The sequence below is a fragment of the Leopardus geoffroyi genome, chromosome C1 (assembly GCF_018350155.1).
Source record: "Leopardus geoffroyi isolate Oge1 chromosome C1, O.geoffroyi_Oge1_pat1.0, whole genome shotgun sequence".
NCBI lineage: Eukaryota > Metazoa > Chordata > Mammalia > Carnivora > Felidae > Leopardus > Leopardus geoffroyi.
In genome coordinates this window covers 135,651,045-135,658,544 of record NC_059328.1, presented here as the reverse complement: position 1 = coordinate 135,658,544, position 7,500 = coordinate 135,651,045, and the positions used below count along the sequence as shown (strand labels likewise).

The following is a 7,500-nucleotide window of genomic DNA, read 5'->3' as shown; positions in this document are numbered from 1 at the left end:
AATGACCAATACTTTAGGCTGTAGTGATCAGAAGAAAGCGACTGAGGAAATCTCCACCGCCCCCAGGATCTTCTCCAGCAGCCTTATATGGGGCCACCCCTGTCTTAAAAACCTGTGACTCTTCATTTCCCTCTCCACGATTTCCTTTCTCCCCACCCACTCACATCTAGTAAGGTGGTCCACACCCCTTGCTGCCTTAAAGAGGATTGTTTTCCTCCAAAAAAGCTGTTCTTTCCCATTATTTCAGCTGATGGGCTAGAAGCTTTGCAGTACCTTCATGTTACTTAGACCCAAGGATTATCATTGACATCTACCAACTGCAGAAACCATAAACATTACCAAGTAAGTCTGTTGGACTGACAAATATTTGAAAGCAATTATTTTTATGGATAGGCTAGAACTACAGTCTCCTTTTCCATGGAAGCATGGAAAGACTTTGGCAGGAAAAATACTTCTTTAAGGGACAAGATTTTGCTACTTCAGAAGAAGGTAAGGGTTCCTGTGAAGGTTTGGGGAGAGCGGAGGTTTAATTCTGTAGGACTACAAGAGCTAAAAGTATATTTCAGTTAGTATCTACGTCTTAGAAAAAGCATGCAGTTACAGATGAGGTTTAGGGGTGGGGCAACCATAAAACAATCAGAGAAAATTGTTACAGTTTTTCTGCTTCACGTTTATTTTTTACAAAACATTCCAACGTACCCTGGCAGTTACTGACTTTACACCTTTTATGGGCTTTGAAAGTTGTGTAACCTTTTCAGAGGAAGGTGATAGACACAATATCTATTTACACAAGGACACATTTCCCCTTTCTTTATATTCAGTTTATTCAAGGTTTTATTTCCAAGGTCTTATTACTATAAAACTTAAAGCTAGACAAGGTCTGCCCTCATGTCAGATAAAAAAATTCCAAAACAATTTTGATGGCTCAGAAGCTTATTATTTCATACTTCTGGGCCCTAAATAAATTACGGTTATTTTCACATTCCTCTTGAATATCCTTCAGGCATGATAATAAGCATATTCTTCTGTATAGTTTCTTAATACTTTCTTCTTGATGGTTGGTATAAAGCAAGTTGCTGAATGATCATAGATTCCAGTAATTAAAGAGTCTTCCAAAATCTTTTCTCTCCTTGTGACATATTGTTGAGAGACACATATTCACTTGATGTATTTAATAAAACATTGTGGAATTGTTGGCAAGTAGATGTGCAATACAAACAAAAATATTTGTGTATAGGGGACCTTCCCTCAGTGTGCCATCACACTGGGCTCGCTGGTGAAGGTGTTATTAGATTTCTTTGGCCATCAGAGGGAATTATTGACTTGTGCTCTGGAATACAGTTTAGCTAAACACTATATCCTTAGAGTGTAAGCATATTGTAGATGTGGACGGCAGGTGAAGTGGAGGAAATTTCTAAGGGACAGAAACTACAACTACAAAAACTCAACGAAAGGAGAGGCCAGGGGCATGTGTGTTTGAACATCAATACAATGATCAATACAAATCCTCCTTTGGTAGGAGTTAAGTAAGGTGATCGAAACCATTACGATTTGTAGATATAGAGGAAAACCCTAATATATCTACTTTTGTAGAGAAATAAATAAAGAGCTATTAAGTCTTTGGGTGGGCCCACATTTCACTGAAAACATTGCGACCTAGGATTATGGTGTCTTCTTGAAAGACAACTGAATTTACTGTTGTGAATTCTCTGACTAATATGTATTTTCATGGTAGTCTGGGGGAAAGGAGGATCCTTACTTTTATTTTCATTTGCCATTATTTTTATATTTCCTTTATTAAGGAGGAGGTTTTCAAGAATAAAGGTACATAACTAAGACGTTTTTACCTGCCTGTGGGAGCTTATCCAGAGCCCCAGCAAATTTATGGAAATGTTCACCTTTTTTTAATCACTGCCACGCGGCAACTGGAAGATTCCTCCAGGTACAGGGAAGCTGACTGCATTTCCAGAGGGGATGGGTGGCTGCCATCTTCCCAAGGTGTTCCCATAATAGGAAGTTGAAAGAATGTCAGAACTGGCCCCTCCACATTGGAACCGTGGGATTGCGGAAATTCTTCTCTCATTTCACTCAATATGCATATTTTTTACATAGCTAATCTCAAATGGAAACATTTTTATCCCTACATTCAAAACTGCTTTTGTTTTATCAGCTGACATTTTACAACTCATTAATTTATAATGCGGGTTTAATGCCTTTGAATGTTCCTGGGATAAAAAATTAAAGTGACCAAGCTAGTTTGTATAAAGGCTGACTATGGTATGTTCATAGCTGTTCTTTTGTAACAGTGTTTTGTGCTGGAGAGCATGTTCCGTGGGGATATCTCAAACTAGGATGATCCCTTCTCTCTAGCATTAATTAATCTTGCCTCCCTGAGTGATAAAGTTATTCCCATTTTTAAAGCAGGAAATTAAGGCTCATGCATTTCAGTGACACGTATTCAAATTCAGAAGAACATTTCTGTTTGAACTTGCTTTGTTTTGTTTTATCTGTCATGAGACACCCTCCCCTCCCATTATCAAATGAGATATTGACCCTTGGATTTAGTCCTATGATCTTTATCCATCCACATACAGAGGTAGCAAGTAAACTGTGATCAAGAAGGGGTATCGATGAGAAATCCTCCCTGGAAAAATGAGTCACTGGATAAAAATTCTGGAAAAATTGCCACATCCTGTCTTCAGGAGCATAGTACCTGGAAATTGAACTTTGGGAAGAAGGGGAGGGATAGAGGGCTAGTAGCATTCAAGTGAAGAGTCTTAAAATGTCTGCCAACACTTAACCACACATAAGGGTATTTCAAGAAAGCAACTAGGCCATTAATCCATTGGCTCAAATATAAATGATCTCCAAGCATCTAAGAGATTCAGGAAACCAAATGACTCATAAAATTCCAAAGGGTTTCTTTTAAACTTGAAGCCCTATCATCAGAAGAGATGTTTTTAAAGTAAGGTTACGTGTCCATATCAAGTATTGGCCGAAGGATCCAGCATACTCTTTCCCATCATGGAGCTGCTACTCGAGGACGCTTCTGCAAATCGATTTTTGAATGAAGGGCCAACACCAATATTGTGACTGGCCTGTACTCAGATCTTCTCTTTTCGCCTATAGCTATCACACATTGCAAGAACAGACAAAAGAGGACACTGCAGCAATGGTCCCATCTTGGTTACTACTTCAGCAGTGATCAGTGTTTTATACCTCGCAAAGTTGCCATCACGTGTAAAAGTCAGTAGGCTCCTGTGGCAACGTCATGGACAGGGAACCTATTATCACTATTTTTACCCATTTGTACCAGGTTTCCTTGGATGACAGGCCAAGGCCACGCAGCTGATTACATAGTGGGACTAGGACAAGAAGACGGGTCTTCAAGCTCATAATTCTGGGAACTACCTCTTTATTTCTATCATTCCCAAGTTATTGTGGGAAATATGGGTGTATTGTTAGATTCTGGTTGATCGAATTGATAGGCTTCTATAACTCAAATGAAGGGGATCCACGAAAGTAACAATCATCAAAACAATTCAAAACTAAGCAATGATCCCCGTTGTACGTCATGAAAATCCCCAAAAGTCCCAGGAATTTTCATCTCCTTACTCTGATCATGTGGCGTTTACATTTAGATTGGATTCTTCATTGGGAATTTGTCGTATTATGTATATTTTTGTGCGGCTGTTGTATGCTTGAAGACGTGCTTTCTAGCACTGGCTTTGCCACCATCTGGCTGCAGGGCCTTAGATAGTCACTGGACCTCACTGGACCTATCTGACCTCCCTTATCACATGTGGAGGGTTGACTTCCCTTGTCTTTCTAGCACTACAGTGTTATGATTCTAATTCTCCAAATAGGTAGTAAGCTTCCTGAGGTGAGAATAGCACATCCATCTGGACTTACCACGTTGTAGGTATTTAATTAATGTTTGACGATGGCATTGAAAGACTTATTGGCACACTTAGCTTGAATGGGGTTCAAGAAAATCATTATTGACCGCCTTATTAACAACTAACTGTCTACAGTCTGCATATGTAATTTTCCTTTACATCAAAAAAACTTCTGCTTCTGGTGAAGATGAAGTATCGCCCCTTAACATCAGTTCTTTTTCATGTTAATACATTAGCAACTGATATCTTGTTTGTACTGTAACTGACAGAATAATGTAGAGAAAGCATATAAGTATGAAAAGGGGTTAGTTAGGTAACATTGTATAGGGCATCTTCAAAACAACAGTTCTGGTATTTCAAATGTCAAGCTAATTATCAGCAATGTTTAAATGCTATGATAGGCCATTTTTGCAAATGCTGAAATTTTCCAGCAGGTATGGACATTATAAAAATGTCACGTTCTGCTACTATTCTGTTACATGTCACCAGAATACGAAAATCTGAAAGAAAAAAAGCTGTATCAATAGACAATAAAGAGAAGCCATTATTTGTTTTGCATATGATTGTAAAATTAATTGGTATAGTGATACAATTTAGAGTATTGTTTACTTAGGAGGAAGAATAGAGAGGATTTAATATAATGCAATCTGGTGAAGTGAAAATAATGCTTATTATAGATAAACTAGGAAGGCTTTTAAATATAGGTTTTTAGTAATACATATTCAGATATATCTTTCCAGGCCCATTTGCTATAAAGCAAATTTAAGTATCAGCTTTATACCCTTTGGTAACCCCATATTACACATACAGTTTTAGAGAAAATGAAACTTTAATATGATTCCACATAAAATGGTGAGCCATGCCAATAATTCATATGCACTTCATATGCAAATAGTTTTATCTTATCCATCAATTATCATGTAAACATGGTATCACATGGCAAATTTCCCTGCAATACAGTACAGTACCTGTATATAATTATGGGTGCGTTTTGCCAATGCAACTGTTACACAGAATTGTAATTAATTCCTCTGAAGATTACTAGGAGAGTTTTGGATACTGATGCTGTTTTTGGACATTTATTACTGCTCTTTAGTTGGCTTTTTGCTGTGCCTCAGAGACAGATGTAAAATTAGTGTCTATTTTGAGCCAGCAAACAGTACATCTTTCCTCTTGTTTATTGAATTGCCGAAAGGAATTCTTTGGGCTCCCACTTCTTTGTGGTTTTGAAGTAACTGTCTGTTTTTCTGCCAGCCATGTAGCTCCAGTACATGTATAAAATTTTGCTGAGACTCATGCAAGGGGTGGCTTATTTGACCTAACGTAAGGACGGAATAGAACTTTGCTACCTTATGTAGGCGCTTTCAATGCTTTTGAATGCTGAATAAAAAAATATATATCGTTAAGTTCAAAAATAGACACTAGACTAATGTATTCTGCCCAATGACCCTCATTTAAACCAGTATACATTAGTTATTATACAAAATCGAATCTCCTCTTTGCAGAGACAAAGCTATGTTATTAAGCTCTCTTATTCCAATGGTGGGCAAAGGATGCAAACGAGAACAAATGGGAAAATAAGCTTATTTTACTTCCCAATGTAAATGGGGGTAAACCCATCCGGTGTTGGCCATTCTGTAGCAAGAGTATTCTGTGGGGGAAATTTCCCCCCCGTAATTACACGAGGCAAATATCCACTTACTAGACTTGAGAGAAAAATTTAGAGGAAAATCCTGAGGATTTAGAAATGGGGAGGGCTAGGTGAGGAGCAGGCAGCACAATGTCCATATTAATGGACTTAATTCTGATTATCAGAAGGTCAGCGAGAAGGAACAGGATGAAAGGAGCCACTCTGAATTCAGATATAAAAACCAACTTTGTTATGAATTGTTTTTACCTGGATTGTGAAGGGGGGGGGCACCGGTAGGAGTGGGATACCAGCACAGTGGCTATGGGAATGGATATCCTAGTTAAAATAGCCCTGGAAAAGATGGCATCCTGCTTCTGTAAGTGAACTTGACAGCGGTTATTTATTTAGTTTAAAAGTATTTACTACTATTTGTGAGCGAGAACCCTAAAGGTTGTGAGGTATTGTTGGCCTGTGAAGGTGATGGATGCTGTCCTCCTGACCCTATATGGTGAGACATGACTTCATTGCTTGTTTAGATTGTTCTGATATTTGGGACTCCTCAAGGGCTGTTCATAAATCATTTATCTCTTCTTTTTTTCCACAAGAAAATATTTCAATTGTATTGCTGCAGGAACACTCACGTGTCACACGGGATATTGTGGTCCATGCAGAAAAAGACCTTAAAAGGCATGGTTTTTTTCCAGGATAAAGGCCTTTTAATGCCTGTCCAGCCTTAGATAATTTTATTCACTCCTTCTGGACCTTTCTTTATTCCTCCTGTGCCCAGAGATCAGTTTTTAGGAGGTGGGTTGAAAGCTTCCCAGGCCTTTAGGAGCTTTTGTTGTTAGCACCCCCCCCCCACTCTCACCGCCCCCCACCCCCACCCTGAACTCAGCGTTCAGTAAATTTGTAAAGAATCTTCTGCTTGTTGCTAAGAAATGGTTAAATCTCAGTCACCAGGAAAAAAAAAAAAGCACATTATTGATTGTACTAAGGTATATCTGGACCACACAGCTAGAGCAGAGATGTTAGAATATCTCTCTTTTTGTAGATCTGAGGGCATTACCCAGCCTGAACTTGCCTAAGCCCTTGTGGTCACACCTCTTGAAAAGGTTTTGTTTCCCCCGTCAATTGGTATTCAAACCAGGTCAGCAGATTCTGTTTGCCCGGCTCCGCTGCCGTTTTCATTTTAATTTGCACCTGTTGTGCAGTTGTTCCGAAGGCAAGTGCAGACCCGCGGATTATACAAAGATCATATTATGAGCAGATATGCACGGTGTAATCTTTTTGTCCCCAGCCTCACATGACAAAAAAAATCTCTCTCTTTTTGTTCCTTTTTTACTCCCTGGGAACCTGTCAAAGCAAACAGATATGACTGACTAAAATTTGTAACTAGACATGTTTCCAGAATTCTCCAAAAGCATTATGAACCTGACACACAATCCTTTTCATTTTTTTTTCCTCCTTTGCTGCCACTTTTGTATAATCCGATGGCTGGCAAGAGCCACTTGAGATAGCCCAGTTGATAACTTAGCGGAGGATTGCTTTATTAGGCGCAGAGAAATCAAAATGAACCTGAAAATTGTTTGCGCTTTTTTTTTTCCATGGGCTTTTTTTCCCCCCTTTCTCTCTCTCCCTCTTGTTCCCATGATGTCATGGTTCTAACTTGTTTTTTTGTGTGTGTTTCTGGAGAGTTGGGTTAACAGTTCTTGGCAATCCTGTGTGTGCGTAACGGCTGGTGTGTTTCTCTAGCTGAGCTAATGCCCCGTGTTTATTACTCTAATCTTTCTTGTCTGGTGGTAAAGTGGACAATTTATGTACTAGCATGTAGGCCGAGAGCCTGTGAGGGCTGACTAATTCAGAAACAGCCACCTTCAATTGAGTTCACAGACCTTATTTACAGGCTGTCTATTTTAAGAAAAGCTACTGAGCATTGCTGGGACTGAGGGCTGCAAAAGCAGGCCGCCGGTT

General features: G+C 39.1%; 1 protein-coding gene across 6 annotated transcripts in view; it reads left to right on the top strand.

Moving 5' to 3' along the window:
* Nucleotides 1–7,500, top strand: part of ZEB2 (zinc finger E-box binding homeobox 2) — a 130,050-nt gene that overhangs the window by 79,867 nt on the left and 42,683 nt on the right. The window lies entirely within an intron of this gene.